This window comes from Rhinopithecus bieti, unplaced genomic scaffold (genome assembly GCF_001698545.2).
Source record: "Rhinopithecus bieti isolate Rb0 unplaced genomic scaffold, ASM169854v2 scaffold_32229, whole genome shotgun sequence".
NCBI lineage: Eukaryota > Metazoa > Chordata > Mammalia > Primates > Cercopithecidae > Rhinopithecus > Rhinopithecus bieti.
The window spans coordinates 112,750-132,045 of NW_016813750.1; the positions used below are offsets into that span (position 1 = coordinate 112,750).

The 19,296-nt window shown below is 42.6% G+C and overlaps 1 long non-coding RNA gene across 5 annotated transcripts in view; it reads left to right on the plus strand.

The window, feature by feature from the left end:
* LOC108513245 (uncharacterized) overlaps positions 1–19,296 on the plus strand; it is a 137,917-nt gene that overhangs the window by 82,648 nt on the left and 35,973 nt on the right. For 3 of the 5 annotated variants that reach the window (XR_001880837.1, XR_001880834.1, XR_001880835.1), the window contains one exon: positions 11,059–11,149. This is a non-coding gene — a long non-coding RNA (uncharacterized LOC108513245). Of the gene's footprint in view, positions 1–11,058; positions 11,150–15,235; positions 15,275–19,296 lie in introns of those variants that run through there. The other 2 variants (XR_001880838.1, XR_001880836.1) reach the window with 2 other exon arrangements.

The following is a 19,296-nucleotide window of genomic DNA, read 5'->3' on the forward strand; positions in this document are numbered from 1 at the left end:
TCTTATTAACACATCCTTTCATTCATTAATTAATTCAACATGTTGAGTCTCTTTCTGTTGCCAGGCTGTATTCTAGGTACTCAAAATGAAAGAAAAATAGGATATGTTTCTTACTTTAGAGACCATAGAAACTATTCTTCTATATTGAACCTTCTTGGTAAGAGGTAAGATTTATTCTCTTGAATTCATTTACTTTTTTTGGTGCTCATTCTTTTATCCCATTCTACTTTCTACTTTACAAGTATAACTTAAATGCCTTAACCATACTGATTTTTACCTTCATGGCCTATTCTAATTCTCATGAAAATGCCCTTTCTCATCTTACATATGCTCACTGTATCACTGGAGACCTCAGTTTTAGCCTCTCAGCTTTCTGTCCTTTCTTGCTCTGGCAGCCCCATCCCTTCAAAGGCCTTATTAATCTGAAGGCCAATATTGAAGTCCTATGCTGTTACTTGTCAACTTGGTTGCAGCGAGTCATCTGACCTGACCTGTGGACACAGCCACTGCATCTGTTGAGAGGACTACAGAAGTCTAATTCACAGAGTTACTGCAAGGATAATAGAACTGAGAGGACTGTGTGAGCAATAGCACCAATGTAAGAGTGATCATAGATTCTGATGCAGCACATAAGACAAGTACCATGGGAATGCAGAAGAGAAAGCAATTAGGGAGATGAACAAGGTTTCACAAAGCAGCTATGGTGAACTTGGCCTTGAGAGTAGGGTTTTCCTGGTAAAGAAAAACATTCCAGGGAGAAGAAATAGCATACACAAAGACTCAGAGGCACCAAAGAGTCCTGTGTATTTAGTGAATAATGAACAGAAATTGCCATAGATTAGATGATGAGTCATTGGTGTTAATTGATAGGTTCGGTAGAAGCCAATTCTTGAAGGGTTTTGTATGCCATAGTAAAGGATTGAGCTTTATTTAAGGAGCCACTGAAAAGCTTCATTCATTCTACAGATAACTTTTTTGGTGAGCCACTGTGTGCCAAGCATGGTTGTAAGTACCCGTAATGCATCAGAATAATAATAAAAAAGAATATTCATGTACCCACCACCCAATTTAAAAATTAGGAAATTTTCAATCCTTATGTCTCTGTGTTTCCCTTGTCAATGAAATCCTTCTCCTTGCTCCCCAAAAGTAACCCAAACGCTAAGTTTTGTGTTTGTCATTTTCTTGTTTTTCATTTCAGTTTTACTCATATGTGAGGAAAGGAGCTTAAGAAATGTTTGCTCAACTGATAAATAAAATAAAATATATGCCCCTGTGTGGGTGGTCCCCAGTGCCCTTTCTCACAGATATTGCTTCTACTTCTGTCGTCATTATAATTCCAGTGCTCTCAACCAGTCTTCCATCCTCAGTTTTCTTGACTTATATGCTGGTGTATATTTGTATGAAATTGTTCTATCTACTATTGAAGTAACTTTATACAAATTACTCTCAGAATCCCTATTCTTTGACATAGCACCTATTTATAATTTTTATCTCTTCTTTCTATCTTTATCCATACGTAAGTGGAATAATCACAGTTGTAGATATTTTATGTTTTGTGCTTCAGTTTTTCACTTTGTACTGTTCTGTAGTTTTTGTATTTCTAGATAGTCTTTGTATTAATTATTTTTATGACTGCACAGTATTCTATCAAGCAAATATATTATAATTTGTTTGATCATAATTAAACTGCTGGATAGTCAGCTGCTTCCCATTTTAAATGATTGTAAGTAACATTGCTGCAAAAACCTTTTCACTTATAAGATTTTTTTTGCCTTTTATTTCCTTAGGATATATTTTCATGAATGAGATTATTCAGTCAAAGGCTTGTTGAATTTTGTGGCTCTTGTTACCTGAGGGGCTTGCTTTATTTTTAACATAATTGTTTCTTTTCTGATTATAAAAGTAATTCATGCTCATTTCTGAAAGATACAGAAATGTGTAAGGAAACAGAGAAACTCCCATAATCTTTCCCTACAAAGGTAACCATCATTACCTTTTAAGAAATTACCTTAAATTTTATTTCATCATTAACATTCTGATATATTTATTTCAACATTTATAAAACTGGAATTATGTATTATTTTGTAACCTGTTTTTTAAACTTGATCATCAGCTTTTCCCAATCTATTAAATATTTTTCAAAGAAAGTATTTTTTAATGGCTACATAGTACTGGGTTGTGTGGCTGGGTATTAATCCCTTGTTATTTAACTTTTTAATGCTGTAAATGAAAATTCTTATATAAACCTTCATGAGAATTCTGATTGTTTTCTTAGTGCAAAAGTTTGGAAGTAAAACACAAAATGAAGGATACGAAAACCGTCAGTTTTTGATCCATGCAGGAATCATGCTTCTTGAATCAGGGTAGTCCTTTGCTACCTTATACTTTGCTACTCCTATTGCTGCTGTAACAGATTACCACAAATTGAGTGGTTTACACCAGGAATCCCCAACCCTCAGGCCCCACAGCAGGAGGTGAGCAGTGGGCTGGTGAGCTTTACAGTCTGAGCTCCGCCTCCTGTCAGATCAGCAGTGGTATTAGATTCTCATGGAAGCGCAAACCCTATTGTGAACTGCACATGTGAGGGATCTAGGTTGCATCCTCCTTATGAGAATCTAATGTCTGATGATATGTCGCTGTCTCCCATCACCCTCAGATGGGACTGTGTCTAGTTGCAGGAAAACAAGCTCAGGGTTCCCACTGATTCTACATTATAATGAGTTGTGTAATTATTTCATTATATATTACAATGTAATAATAGAAATAGAGTGCACAATAAATGTAATGTACTTGAATTATCCCCAAACCATCCCCTTACATCCTAGTCTGTGGAAAAATCGTCTTCCATGAAACCGATTCCTGGTGCCAAAAAGGTTAGGGACCACTGACTTAAGCAATACAATAATATCTTACAGTTGTGGAGGTCAGAAGTCCAAAATGGGTTCCACTGGGTTATAGTCTAAGTGCCTGCAGGGTGGTGTTCTTTCCGAAGGCAGTAGGACAAATCCATTTCCTTGCCTTTTCTAACCTTCTGGAGACTGATTCATGGCTCCTTCCTCCAGTTTCAAAACTAGCAATGATGAGCCAAGTGCTCCTCACACTGTGGTCTCTCTGGCTCTCTTCCACCTACCTGTTCCATGGATCTTCATGATTACATGGAGCCCACCTGGACTTCCAGTGTTTTTTACATGCCCAGGCACAAAACAGGCACATGGTAAGCATTAGACCGATGATGTGACAGCACATCAGGTAGGAATGAACACAGGGCTGTGAGTTCTGTTGCTGTGACTTTTGGGCTTGGGCAGGTCACTCAGTTCCATTCCATCCAATTCAGTTGGCATTTGTAGCATCCTGTGACAGGTCAGGCCCTAGGAAACAAGCTGAAGACACAAAGAAAAGGGATACAAAATCTCTGCCCTCAAGTAACCTTCAAAATGTACCTCTCTTAAACATTAGGCTTTTATCTATAGAATAGCAACAACAATTGTATTGATCCTAGTGGGCTGTCGTGGAGGTAAGATCCAATTAAGTACATGCAAGCAAACTGTAAAGAGCAATTCAAATGTGGGGAGTTCTTACTATTTTAAATGTTTGACAGTTGTTTTCCTGAAAAGATAAGGCAGCTTAAGAAGACGATGCATCTTGATAAACTTTTTCTCCATCTTCTGTAAGTGTAATCCGTGATATGATAACCACATCATTGTCAGAGGACTCCTGCATTTCTTTTTCTAGATGTTTATTGAGAGGTCTGGGTTGTAACTCTACCTCTGTCTGTATCTGGAGTGATACAATTTCCAAAGCCTGTCTAAAGGATTTCTAGTCCTGTGAACTGGCCAATACGATTTCTTGAATCATCGCCCAGTGCGGACCCAATTTATATTTGGAATTTCATGCCATCTTGAAGCAATATCATCCAGTGCCAGGGTCTTCTCTGAACTAATTGGGCTTTGGCAGTGATGTCATTCCATGGTGGGCGTTTGTGGAGATTATGGCAGCAACAACTCAAATCTCATTTTCGGCAGTGTGTGCCCATGTGTGCAAAGAGGCTGCTCTCTTCCCTCACGTGCAGTCACTCCGCCTGCTGAAGTTTCACTTCTGTCCCGTTTTGAAGACAGGAGATCAGTTAGCTATTTATACCCCATGGCTAGAAGTATTCCTCTCTTTCCACGCTATGTACAATGATATTTTCTGTTATTAATGTGGCTTAAAATAAAATTAGGCAAAGGCATCATGAAACTTACCGAGCTTTTGATAAGTAGAAAGCAGTCATAGAATCATAGAGGGAAATACCTTCTAGGGTTAAAATTATAGCCTTTGGAAACAAACAAACCTGTCTGAATGGCTGCCCAGCCATTCCAGCTGTGAGTGTTGGACAACAGACTTATCCAAGCCTTGATTTCCTTACCTGTAAAATTAAGGTAATATCTTTTGCCTCCTTGGGTTGTGAATTAAATGTCACCCAGATTTATGGTTGTCTCCTATGTCTGCTGACTTTGCTGACCTCAGATTTTCTTTCTATCTTGCCAACAAATCTTCATGTTCCCAAGAGCATTAGGAATAAGAAAGAGTTTTCTGGTGATTTCCTAGGGGAGATGGAGAAGGTTTTGTCACATGTCCTACAGTGGGACTTTCACAATCCCCAATAACCCTTCTGAACACTGTCCTCAGCCTCTCTTCTATTATTTATGAACAATTCAGTCCTGCTCCAAACTTTCACACCATTGCACAGCCCATGGTCATGTTGCTGCTCAGCAGTTCAGAAGCCCTGCCATTAAATGGGCATCCACTTGTCTATCAGAAATTTTTTTTTAAGCAGTCATCAGATGTTACTTCACTATGATTTTTGAAGTCTCATCTCTCACTTCAAATTCTTTATCAAAATATTGCTTGCAATCATATTTGTTTTCTTCCCAAGAGGTGTTCCAAGGAGGAATATAAAAACAGCTCCCCCCATTTTGCTACATTTATTTTAAATTATACAATACATGCAAAACGTTTAGCACAATGCCTGCACCAACACAGTACATACTCACCAAACAAAGGCTTATTTAAAAACAAACAAACAAACAAAAGCAAAAGCAATATAGCAAGATACATAAATTTGATATATCTGGAACAACCACACTACTTAGGATGGATGTCTTTGTTCCTTAACTATTAACATTCTATTAGAAAAAGTATTAGTATCCCTGAGCTAGAGATGCCCAAGGCACAGAAGTCCTCAAGGATGTGTCATTTGAGGCTCAAACTTCCATCTGAAGACCTGGGCACATCTCTGCATAGACAGTTCAGTAAGCCATCATCTACCTCTAACTTACAAAGATATGGGGTGTAATATAATTTTATTAAAGAAAATAAATAATTGACCACCCTTCTGTCTTCTACAAGCAAGTTCCATTGACTCAAACCTCTACCTTCCAGCCCCAAGGCACCCTGGTCTCTCAGTGTCCCTCAGTGAGTAGTTACTGATATTCTTAGCTATCTTAGTTGAGAGGTGTCTTTTTCTGAGTCATAGTAAGTCTGTTCAGACTTCCTTCCACCACGGTGTCACTTGTCAGCTATTCTGCTGGCCTGGTGACTTTTTATCCATTTAACTACAGAGAATATATTCTGGGCCAGACACTCAGCCAAAGGCTGGGGAGACAGAGGGAAGAAAACATGCTTCTCAGAAGAACCCACCTTCCAGTTACACAGAGAAGTCAACTGCACAACAACTTGATGAGCTGAGTGTTCAAAGTGGGGCAGATGGCAGGGATTTATTTTGCTAAGGTAGTAGGGAGTCAATGGAGGTTTCAAGAGCTCTAACGTTTAATGTGGGCCCTAGGGGACAAGTAGAGATTTTGCTAGGCCATGAGGCAGATGATAGAAACCATTCCAAACTCTTTGGGTGTGCCAGAGGAATCCAAGTGAGAACTCTATGAGGAAAAGGAAACTCAAGGAGACAGAATTTAGGCCTTTTACTCTATCACACCTCTCCATCTGGAAACCCAGATATCTGAGCAAAGTATGGAGAGCTTTGTCTTTTCCTTTAATGGGGAAGACTACTCCCTTATACATGAGGATTCTTTTCCTCCTTATACAGCGATGGTAAATGCGTTGCCCAAGCTTGCATACTTAGTAAGTAACAAACAGAACCTAAATCCAGTGCCTGTCATAGGTCCTGGCCCCCACCATGCAGTCAATCATCAATTTTGTTGCATGAATAATGATTGAATAAATTAATAAATGGATGAACAAACTCACATCTCCAGATTCTTATATGGCATAATCTCTGCTACTTGGCACTTGTTGTTGTTGTTTGATCATACTACTAGCAATCGTTGACTGTTATCACCATACTTTGCAGCGTTACTCAGACCTTGGTAAATCCCTAAATTCATGAAATCCTCTATAACACATGCATTTCTCCCTAATATGAAATTTTTACACAGGAAGGGAAGTCTATCAAACAGCTTTAAATATTGCTTTCTATTCTTTCTGCCTCCAGTCTCAATTCCTTTCCATTTCTCTTGCCCATGGTTATTAGGGACTGGACAGAATCATATCCTGAACTGCACCCTTAATATCCTTTCCATGTGGCCATTCTATGGTCTGCAGGCCAGAGTTGCTTTTCTACCCCAGGGTTAGAGGCTCCAACTTGACTTTTCATCTTTATCTTTCATTTATTTTCATGTTCATTCAATACATATTTTTTGAGCACCTCTTAAAAATCAGACCCTATACTGGATAGTGAAGATACAGGCATAAAGAGGACAGCCACACTGTCTCACCTCATGGAGCTCGCTATCTAGTGGAAGAAACAGTGAGAAATGAAAGTTATGCATATGATTGTGTAATGTTCCTTTTGGTAAGTGCTACAAAAGGGAAGTAAAGACACTTCCCTAAGGGGAGTAGGCAATGGCCCAGTAAAGAGTGGGGGAAAGACATTCCTGGCAGAGGCACAGCATGGGTAAAAGCCCTGTAGTAGGACAGAACTTAGATTTCCCAGATTTAGAAACGCTCACGTGGCTGTAATGCTTGGATCACCAACAGTGTTCCAGCAGCTTCCTACTGCATTGAGAGCACACTCCAAAGTTCTTACTCCAGTGAACAGGACCCCACATGGCCCAGAGCCCTACAGCAGCTTGGATCTCATTTCCTCACCACCTTTTCGCCAGCCTCATGTGCTATTCCTCACAAGTAAGAAACAGCGTTCATTTTCCAGGCATCTATACTTTTCTCTCTCTGCCTATGACAACTTCATACCAGATATCTTCATAGCTCACCCGCCATTCCATTCAGATATGTGCTAAAAGCTTACCTTATCAAAGAGCCTTCTTTGATAGCTCTACCTACGAAAGCAACCTTCCCCCAGTCTCTGTCCCATTACTCTGTATGTTGTCCTTCATCGCACTCACCACCACCTGACATATTTTTATTTTATTTAATGAACTACAAGTGGCCTTCCATTACCTTGGAAGGGTCATGAATGAGGGTAGCTTGTTGACTGCTGTATCCCTAGCACTCAAAACAGTGCCTGACTCCTAATGGGCACGCAACAATTATGTATTTATTAACAGTTGAATGGAAAGGTTGATATAAGACCAGTTCAAAGAGAAAGCCAGGAGTCATACCCTGTGATGCTATGTAGCCACATCACCATTTTCAAAACCTCATATCCTTCCTGAATATGCCATGCACTGTCATACCTCTGGGCTTGGCTCAGATCTTTCCACCTGCCTGCAATGCTCTTCCCACCCCTTTGCATTTCCATCTCTGTCAAGGCAAGTCCCATTTGCATAGACCATTGCTTGAACTTTCACACAGCATGTATTTAATTTCCCGTTGGATTCTAGCGAGTGGGGTACATGTTTGACTCCTGTACCCAAATAGACAGCTCCTAATATAATGGGTGGGATAATGTGGATTCATGCCTGGTTTCTGTCCCAGCACAGAGTTTGACCCCAAGTAGCACCCAGGAAAATCTTTGTTTAATTGGATGGCAGGAAGGCAATAATACAGGAGAGTGAATAATCCAAGTAAGGTCTGGGAGCTGAGTCAAAGTCATGGTTGGATTTGAGGGAACATATAGTTAAGAGCACGAACTAGAGCCTGGTTGCCTAGATTTTGAATCTGGCTCTGTCACTTACTAGTGATTTACTTAACCTCTAAAGGCCTCAGTTTTCTAATCTGTGAAATGGGCATAATAATAGTATCTCTCTCTTAAGATTATTATGAGGTTTACATGAATTACTACAGGGAAGTATTCAGAACAGTACAATAAACAAAATAAATATATAGAAGCATGTTGTTTAAATATATATTTATATAAAATCAAGGATGTCATCTATAGGTAGGAGAACTTAAAGTCCAGGAGAGGCCTGAACTTGGTAGAGGGGCAGTATCTGGAGATGTACTTGGGAACTTGAGCAGAACAACCAAAGGCAAGGAAATCTTGAGGGCCAAAGCTTGATCTAGGCTGGGGCTCCAGACATTATTTTGTGGAAGAGGAGACTGAGTCCAGGGGTGGAGAGGAGTGCCATCATGGCAGAGGAGTGCTGACTACTCGAGTCTATGGCCCTTAGTCTAATGTGCCCCTGATGATTTCCTCACAGTTTACCACTGAAAGCCAATAATTCATTTCCTTGACGTTGGTTTATCATTTATTTTCTTGTTTCTTTCCTCCTCATTTCCCAGATCAGTTCAGGTAGCTTATAGGAAACATATATATTAGGTAAACTATAGATTAAAAACAAAATTAGGACCAGAAAATGTATTAAAAACAAAATTAGGACTAGAAAATGTATACATTAAAATAAAAGGCCAGAAGGGTGGCGAGGTGGGAGAGGGGAGGGCACTGGTGACAAACAGAACCCAAGCGTCTGCAGGATTGTTATTTCTGTGTGCAAGTTAAGTTCTGAGCTTTCTGATGGCCAGAGTGAAAAGAGACACATGTCAGTTGTATAGAAGAGAAAATAAAAGTGTTTTCCTAGTTCTTATCCCTAAAAAGTTTCTCATATGTGCGAGGGTCATCAAGATGATGTTGAAAGCAAAGCTCTTCTTTTCTTTTGAGACAAGGTTTTGCTCTGTCACCCAGGCTAGAGTGCAGTGGCATGATCTCAGCTCACTGCAAACTTGAGCCTCCTGGGCTCAAGTGATCCTCCCCATCAGCCACCCTAGTGACTGGGACTACAGGTGCATTCCACCACACCTGGCTAATTTTTTGTATGTTTTGTAGAGACAGAGTTTTTCCATGTTGCCCAGGTTGGTCTTGAACTCATGTGCTCACGGGATCCGTCCACTTCGGCCTCCCAAAGTGCTGGGATTACAGGCTTGAGCCACTGCACCCAGCCAGAGCTTTTCTTCTGATGATCTCTATTCTCATGTCCTTGAGCCATCTTGGCTGATGGGTTATCCAGATTTTTTCCCTGAGGTGGTTATAACTTCTGGATTTGCTTAAAGAATCTTAGATCCTCATTCTGATCTGCTGTAATTATGGGGTTCCCCTGATCAACCGAGAACTACCCTTCTGATTCAACCTCTTAGAATTTCATGGTTTTAGAAGCTCTTAAAGGTCATCAAGCCCAACATCCCTATCCCACTCACCTTCTGATGTTTGAATATTCACTGCAACAACTCCATCAAGTGGCTGTCTAGCTTTTTCTTGCATGCCTTCAGTGACAAGGAACTCACTATCTTCCAAGGCATCTAATTTCATATGTCCATGACGTTGCTTGTCTTATTTCATTGATATCTGAATCCTGGTCATACCTATCGAAAGAGGCATTTCATCACCAAGGAAAGAAATCAAGTCAAATTGGCCAGCAGGAAGAAACTCTTCGGGAATCCTTAGCTTCATTAGAAGTAGACTTTTGTTCAAATGAAGTGTTAAAATTAAAGCAGTATATATCTGAGTGGGGCCAATTGGCATTAACTCATCATAGCATATGGTGTGCTTCCTTTTATATGCATGTTTAGCAGCTAGTGGGTACCAAACCTCACACAGCTCTCAATTGCTAGCACTAATGAAGGATCTGTTTGCCTTTGGGGATAAAGATGGTATCACTGATTCACAGTTGTTTTTCCAGGAGTGAAGAACAGATTTTACTTCCTCATCCATACTCTCTTGCCTGGCCCTTTCTCGTCCCTACTACCACTACCCTAATTCAGGCCTCATTGTTTCCTGCCAGGACAGTTCACCTGCCTCCAACTGGCCTCCTTGCTTTTGGTTCTGGCCCTGCCTGGTTCGAGATCACATTGCCAGAGGGATCTTCATAAGCACAGATTTGCTGTATCACTTCCAGCTTAAAATCCGTCAGTGACTCCTGTTAGTGCCAGTGTGAAATCCAAACTTCTTAGCATGTAAGAAAGGCAGGGCAGGATCACAGGGTCACTTGGGCCATGAAATGGGACAAAACTAACAGTCCTCATTAGGAATATTTGAGCCCCTAAAGGCATGCAAGTTCTTCTGGAACAATAGCTCACATTCATATAACTACAAATCTCTTAGCTTATTTGCCGAAAAAGTTAATCTCCACGTAGCAGAAAAAACAGAGCTCCTCTCAATACTGCTATTACTAGTGCAACTATTATTAAAAACAATAACAGATACTTTTATAGCACCTAAGCATTTTATATACAGTATTTGATTCAGTCTTCACAAGAAAGCAATGGCATTTGCACAACCCTGAGTGTGAGTACCTCCTTGAGTTTTGTACCCTGATGGCTCACTCCCTTCACCCTAGTCCCAGCCCTGGAAAGCCTTGGGTGTCAGTGAAACGTGGATTAGGCTTTGCAGGCAGCTGGTGGGAAATCTTAGATGGAGAGTCTTGTCTGAGCAGAGCTCTAGTCACATGGCTGGCAGTAGGATCAGAAGGGCCAGCCCAGAGTTCTGCAGTCAGCAACAGGGAGCCAGGGGGCCATCTCTGCTAGGGGCAGCATGGTGGAGAAGACTGCAGGGCTGGGATCAGGGTTCCCATCTGTGTATATCATGGGTGGGGGCCATATGCAGTTTTCTGGGCCTCAGATTTGTACTCTGCACAATCAGAGTATTAATGACCCTCTCTGCCTCCTTTCCAGGTCCAGTTCGATGGTGGCCGTGAAGGGATCTGATGCTCAGTAACGTGAGGTGCACCTGCAGCAAGAGGTGGTGGAGAGGGTATCTGAGTAGGTATGGGATCCTGGGGTCAGGCCCGTGTTCACTTGCTCAGGAGCTTGGAGCACAACTTCCCCATTTCTGGGAGAAGGCTTTATATATCATTAAGATGCTATATATATCATTAAGATGAAATCTCTCAGCTGGACAAAGGCAGCTGCACATTATGTTCACAATGAAGACACTTGGTGTGAGATGGCTCCTGAAGAGCTCACCTCCCACCATCCCAGCCACGGGCAGGCCACAGCCAGAAGTAGCACGGCCTTCAAATTCCAGCCCATCTCTCTCCTCTTGATGAATACCTCTTCCAGCTCAGTGCAATGAAATGTCTCCTTCTTCCATATAAACCAAGGGCTGTACCCAAGCCTGCTTATCTCATCACCCACATTTCCCCCGAGTTTTAAAACATGTCACTTCCTTGAGAGTAGGAGGCCCACCTTAGGAAGTATAAGATTAATGTTGATAACTAGCTAGGAGGCTCACTGAAAATATTTTGGGGTTTGCATGTTAGCTCTGTCAAATCAAGTAAAAAATCATTCTTATCTGCCGTAACCAGCAGTTATGCAAATCTGCCAATGGCACTCATTAAGTGACTTTTAAAAGCATTTATCATAAACAAGGAACAGAAACATTCAGGGGCTTATTTTATTCTCTCCAGCAGCCATCGCCCCATCTGATTAATGCCATATGGGGACAGTCTATTCTGGAGGGCAGGCTGGAGTTTGGTTCATTGTTGGCAGATATTTGAGTTATGTGTTTTGTAACACTGTATGCTTACCAGGTATGCAGTTCGGTGTATGCAGCTTCGGTGAGATAGGCCACCTTCACACTTACCCCATCATCACTTGAGATTTCAAGCCTCAACTTGACCTCATGTGGCAAGAAGAATGTATGCCATGTAGAGAAAAACTTTACATCTGTTATCATTTATGATCTTCCCAACAGCTCTGTGCTATTTGTTATTATCCCTGCATTGCAGATAAAGAAACCTATACTTCCTTGCTGTAACATTGAGTTGACCAAAATTTTTGCAAAGAGCCAGAGAGTAAATATTTCTGGCCTTGCAACCTATAATGTAAGGTCTCCATCATGACTGTTCAACTCTGCCATTGTAGTATACAAAATCAGAGATGCATGCTGAATAAATGAATATGCATGGCTGTGTTCAAGTCAAGCTTTATTTACAAAAACAGGTGATGGGCCATAACTTTCTGACCTCTACTGTAAAGCACTGAAATTGTTGGAGGCGGCGGAGGTGAAGTACCTTTGGTAAATAGAAAGCCTTAATGAAGGGATTTGTTATAGACTCAATGAATATTTTCGAGCATCCACTCTGTGTCCGGCACTGTAAGGAATACACAGGCAAATCAAAGTGCTCATGGGAATTGTAGAAATATCTATATGAATTCACATCACTATAATGTCAATAAAGCCCAAAGTGCTCACGGCTATTAGAAGAGGCAGATGAGACCCAGAATTCAGAGCATCTGAGTCATCACGAAGACTCCCTGGAGCAGGTTATGTCTTAGCTGAGCTTTGAAGAACAATGAGGAACGAAAAGGAAGCCTTGCACATGGGGCTGGGGGAGCCATATTATTGGAGGGTCAGTGTAATCACATTTCTCCTCCTCACTCTGCTTCACCAACCAATAGAGACCAGGGGCTTTTGCCAAGCAAAAGCTCGCGTTGGACTGGTATGGTTGTGAAAGGCTACTGAAGGCCTGAGCTTAGGACAAGGCCTGTGTAAAAAACAGATTCAAATTAGGTCATGCAAGAGCCAGTTGGAATGAGACAGGTGGTTATGGGCAGTAGAAAAAGAGAAATTGGGGTAAAAGACGTCCCACAACACTGAGTCATAAGAAGTGGATAGTCCCAAGGCTGTTGCTGTGTGAAACCTTAGGTTGCAAGTCATAATGCTGTGGTCACAATCCCTAGGTTCTGGTGCCTCGGCCAGAAGGTTTTCCCCACACCAATTGCAATAGGATGATCTGACTTTGTGGGGCAGTGCATGTGGTGCTTTGAGATGACAAGGCACCTTCACAACCATTATCTGTTAATCTTCACAATAAATCCTGTGAGGTTAGTACTATCACCCTATTTTACAAGTAGAGAGATTGAAGCTCAGAATAGTGTACTACTGTGCCAAAAAATTTGAAGCTAGGTCTGTGTGACCTCAAAGCCAGTGCTTTTCTCACTATTCAATATTGCCCATAGGATATGTGCCAGGGTTAAAGACAGAAGAATAAAAGAATAAGAAAATATAGGTTAAAACCCTAATCAGGAAGGGCCATGATAGCAGACTCAAGGCTCAAACTAATGCTGTGGGAAGGAGACAAATTCCCACCTGATTGGAAGCCCTGGGTTCCCATAGAATGTGCTTTTCTTCTTGCCCAATTGGCTAAAGGGCTTGGGAGTGAGTCTGTTCCAGGCTATCTTCTTAAACTCCCAGAGCGTCTCCCTACCCATGTGGCTGACAGTTGGTGGGCTTGGGAATACTTCATGGCTCTTCCCCTTTGCCTCCAGCTTTTACTCTCAGCCTGGTCTCTCTGGCTTCTAGCTCTTCCCAGCCATCCCCTTGAGAGTAACTATTTCTTTGGGCACTTTTTCAGGGTTTGACTCTCAGAGCATGCACAGCTAGCCTCAGTGTCTATCACAGAGGACCACATGCCCAGGCCTCGTATTCACGGCCAGCCTCCAATGTCTATTTTTAACTTCATCTCCAATTGGGGTTATGCACACTGTCTCAGGGAGGCACTGCCAAGCCTGGGCGAAGACTCTCATCACACGACTGAAAATTGTGTCTCTTTATGGGACTAGAGCCCTGATGGTATAATTGATGAATTGATGCTTTAAAAAGTGGGGGTGGAGGAGCTTCTATGGTTGTCTTTGAAGAGTAAACAGACATACAGTGCATTATGCATGTGATTTAAAAGCCATAATTTAAAAAAAGCAAATATTTAAGAGATACCACTGTTTATTTGGCCCTGTTTTTGATTTTTTTTTCTTCTTACTTAAAATTCTAAAAGCCTCAAACATGGAAATGTCCAGGATTTTCTTCAGCTGTAAGAAGCCCTGGTGCCCCAGCATCCCAGGTTGCTGGGAACAGGGATGGGACAGAGAATTCTGCCACTTGTCTTCTGTCCAGATCTTGGTTTAACAGAACAGCTCTCTGCTCAGTGTCCCAAGTTAGAACCCCCTCTCCAGTCGGTGCTCTGCCCACACTGCCTCCGCCTTCGTCTGGTCTTCATCTTTCTCTTGGACTGTTATTTAAACATTCTGGAACGTGATCCTTCTGTTACCAGTTTCTTCCCAGCCACTCCATTTTCCACACTGCTCTTAGAGTGATCTCTATAAAAAGCAAATCTAATCATGCCCTTCCTGGCTGAAAACACTCAGTGCCTTGATTTTACTCCTAGCTTGGTTCCAGTGGGGTCTTCTTGCTGTCATTGCCCAAGGTGACTTCTCTTGCATAGGAACACCCGTAGGAGGCAGTACCTGTCCAGTCCTAGAGAATAGAGGCTCCTAAGGCCAGTTCTCTCCCTGTGGGTGTTCCCCTCCCCCATGTTGTCCCATCAGCTGTCACCAGACTCATCAGGTGGACAATGGTGCTGTTCTGGGAGGTTCTTTTCCAGATCTAGGAAGGGTCGTATAGCACCAAGATCCAAAACCTGGAGCACGTGCTCATTGTTCTTTTATGCCACACAAGAAAAAGTCTTAGACCTAAAGAAGGTATTAGGCACCTGAAGAAGGTGTTTGCCTTTCTGCTGGTGGTTCTTTTCTTTACTGAGTCCAGTTGCCCCAAACTATTTCCTCTTCACTGTGGGCTCCTCATTTCACACCTTTGCCCAAGAGGCAGTTCTGCCCTTGCTGTCTCTCAGCTCTTGCAAACTCAAGTTACCAGCTTTAATGCTTCAAGCATCACAGGGCCCAGAGACTGAGAGGTGAGGGTTGGCTCTCGTCCTCTGGGTGAATCTGCAGTACCAGTCAGATTCCCTCCAGAGAGAGCTGGGATGATTTCTTTATATGATTACCTAAGAGGTGAGGACCCCTCACCAAGGCAAGCAGTGAGTTTTTTGTCTTTTTTTTTTTTTCTTTTTTAAAGAGTTGAGATCTGGCTCTGTTGCCCAGGCTGGAGTGCCATGGTGTGATCACAGCTGTCTGTAGCTTCGAACTCCTGGGCTCAAGACCCTCCCATTTCAGCCTCCTGAGTAACTGGGACTACAGGTAGGTGCCACCATGCCTGGGTAATTTTTTTTAAGAGATGGGGCCTTGCTATGTTGTCCAAGCTGGTCTTGAACCCTTGGCCTCAAGGAATCCTCCCATCTCACCCTTGTGAGTTGCTGGAATTGTAGCCCTGAGCCATTGCGCTGGCTCTAGTCTGTTTTTAAAATGAGTCAATCTCATCTCAAGTCCTACTGAGGATACGGCTTTTCCTCCCACTGGCATATTTTGACTATGTGCCTTTGAGGAACCTCATGATTATGCCTGGGTTTTGGTAAGCCTGGCTTTGCTTGTAAAGGAAGGACAGCATGGCTCTGATCTACACCTGATAGAAGAGGGGAATAGAGGGGTTGCTGGTGTACCCAGCAATGCGTCCTGAACTCCAGCCACAATGTACCTCTGGCCGTGTGCATGAGTTTCCTGAGGCTGCTGTAACAAATTACCACAAACTTTCAGTGGCTTAAACAGAGGTTTGTTCCCTTTCAGTTTTGGAAGCCAGAATTTGAAAACAGGGTCAAGGGGCTATGTTCTCTATGGAGGCTCTGGGAAAGAATCCTTCCAGCGGCTCCAGGCATTCCTTGGCATGGCAGCATTGCAGCATCGCTCTAATCTCTGCTTCCGTCTTCACGGGGCCTTTCCTTTTGTGTGTCAGTCCTTTCTCTTTTGTCTCATGTCTTCCCCTTTCTTTCTCTTTTAGGGATACCTGTCATTGGATGTAAGGCCACTGGCATTGTCCTGGATGAGCTCATTTCAAGTTCCTTAACTTAATTACATCAGCAAAGATGCTTTTCCAAAGTAAAGTCACATTCACATATTTCAGGTGTTGGTATATGGATATATCACTGGGGAAGGGGCTGGCACCAGTCAACCCACTATATCATTCCAAGACGCATCAAATCCTTTGACAACTATGCCTTTGTACAGGTTCTCTTTGATGTCCTTCGCTCTCTCCCGACCTGTCCATCATTCTCACATTTCCTTCACTTGGCAAAGTTATTTATCCTTAAAGCATAAGTGAAAAAAAATCACCTGTGCGTAAAACCTTCCCTGACTCCAGGGGTGCCATCCTGTGTTCCCTGCTCTAGGACCCTGTAGCGGTAATCATTTGCCTGAAAGGCAATGGCCAGCCAGAGTTTGGAATGCAAAGGCAGTCAGAAGAGCGCATAGTGCTGGGCAGGAGAGAGCCAGAGTCTGAGGGAGGGGGCCAAGGGCGGCTGAGGAATTCACTTGAAAGAGAGCCTTGACCCACTGTTCCTAAATCCAGACAGTGGCTGCTCTGAAAGGGATTAAATGTTCCAGAGGAGGAGTCTAAAGGTTTAAAGGCCATGAGAAAATCCTCCTACCTTTTCTGAATCCCTCCTCCTTTTCATACAAACTCAGAAATTCCTTTGAGAGGAGTAAGGTCTTTCCCTTTCTGACAAAGGTAAGATGAGAGAGACAATTGTCCTCTATGTATATATTAATAGTTTCCATCAGTAGCTTCTCCAGTTGACTGTGAGGGAGGCAAAAGGCAGGAGGACTCTTAAAAGATGGGAGAGGCAAAGGAGTGGGCCACAAGTGCCAAAGATGCCCAGGGTGATGCTCAGTGATGGTCAGTTCTGCTTACCCTTAACTCTCAGGGCCGATAAGGAAGAGGCAACTTACTGCTGTAGAATGGACACTGAAGTAGGAAATGTGGGTCTCAAGACTGAGCTTCACTCTTAACTTTCCACAACTTCACCGTCTCTGGTCTTTGCTTTCTTTTCTTTGTAAAACGAAATGGTAGATTAGATGAACTGTAAGGGCTCGGTGATTTTAAGAGTAGCTGTCATCAAAGATGACTTTGTTCTTTGGGGATTGACTAGAAAATCTGTACAAGCCTGTCTCACCATGTGAATTTACAATACTGCACCAGGGGAAATCACTACTGTCCACACATGTCTGGGAATCACTGAAGAATTAGCAAACTCTTGATGACTGCAAAGACACTGCCATATACTCTGTGAAAGGCACCTAGGATAGAGGGACAGTTCTGACTCTCAAAGGGCTTATGATCTAATGTAGGGGGCACATACTTTAAAGATTTACTGTAATGCAGGTTAGACATCAATGTATGCTATGATAGAGCAAGGGCAGGGGAATATGGGAGTCCTTCAGGGAGGAGGTGACATTGTAGCTGGGTCTTAAGGGCGAGTATGAAGTAGGCAGGTAGCAAGGGAGGAAAGCAAGGAGAGGCATTCAGGCAACAGGAACAGTCTTAACAGAATGCTTGGAGATTTAAAGTGAATGGCATCATATGAGTGATGCTAAAAAAAAAAAATGAGCCCAGATAGGCAGATTGGGGCTTGATTCAGTTACAATGTTTCATTGCTGTTAACCAAAATGAGTTCAAAGTTGCTTAAACATGAAGAGCATTTAGTAGGTTAGGAAACTGGAAAGGCTAGACACAGGGAAAGATTTCAGAATTGGTTTATTTCAGTGGCCTAGCAATGTCCTTGAAGTCTTCATTCAGTCTTTCTCCTCTGCCTTCAGCAGGGTCAGCAACATTTTAGGGTGGTGGCCCTCCAGCCGAAAGCTGGTTGTAAGTAATCTCTCCTGGGGCTATGTTCTTTCCTGGGGGACAAGGCTTCAGTTCAGGAACAGAGAGTGAAGATGGCTTCTGGGAGTTCTCTTGGAAGATTAAGGTAGTTTCTTTCACAGAAATTTCTCATGTAAATGTCTCTTTTATTTTACTAACCAGAACTAGGTTGTATGCTTGTCCCTAAATCTATCTCTGTGGCTAGAAGTGGGGAGTATGCTCATTGCTTTGGGCCATGTCGCAAGTACTATCCATGGGTTGAGACTAGAGTCAGCTTCCTCCAAAACCAGTGGACTGCTAGGCTAACACAAATCAAGATAGTTACCAAAAGAAGGGGAAAGAGCTTTTGGGAGGTGAGATAGATAATGTAGATGCCAGACTCTTTCGCAGTAAGGGTTCCTCATGTGGCCAAGGATCTACCAACAGGAGGATAGAATGAGCAAAGGGAGATGCCGACTGTGTGGACAGATTGGTCTTCTGACAGAGATGGTGGTGGAGGCATCTGCTTCTTCTGGGGCAACCGTGTGGGATTTCTAGGTCCAATTTAGCTGGAACTGTCCCATGGAATGGATGAGGTTTCTCCTGGCAGTGTGGCTCCTGTTTGTGTTGTTTCTGGTCATGGTAACATCCGAGCATGGTTCTTGGACCCTCCCTTAGGGAGATCTTGTGAGATTCCTAGTATCTTTTCATAAGCCCAGTTCTGCTTTCATAAATTAAAGTGAATTCTGTTTTCTGTTTTGTTTTGTTTTGCAATTAAGAACCCTGAAAATTACTGATTTCCTTAATAGTGTTAGATGGTAGAAAGTCACTTTTATAGTAAGGAATGTGGTTTTTATCTTTTTATATGATGGAGAACCATTGATGGGTTTTAAATGGGAAAGTGGTTATGATGGGAATCTTATCCCTTTTTCAACCCACCATTCTGCTGACACTGCTCCTGTCAACATCACCAGCGGTTCCATTTACCAAACTCACTGGTCACTTCTCTTCCCCCTACTCCCCACTCCTTTTTGCTTGAGACAGAGTCTCACTCTGTTGGCCCAGGCTGGAGTGCAGTGGTGTGATCTCAGCTCACTGCAACCTCTGCCTCCCGGGTTCAAGCAATTCTTCTGCCTCAGTCTCCCAAGTAGCTGGAATGATGGGTGCCCACAACCACACCAGGTTAATTTTTTGTATTTTTAGTAGAGACGGGGGGGTTTTCACCATATTGGCCAGGCTGGTCTCGAACTCCTGATCTCAGGTGATCTGCCTGCCTCGGCCTCCCAAAGTGCTGGGATTACAAGCTTGAGCCACCGTGCCCAGCCCTCTTCCCCCTTTTAAACTCAATTCTTTAGCAACGTTTGGCACAGTTAATATCTCCCTCCTTGATTGCTTTCTTCACCTGG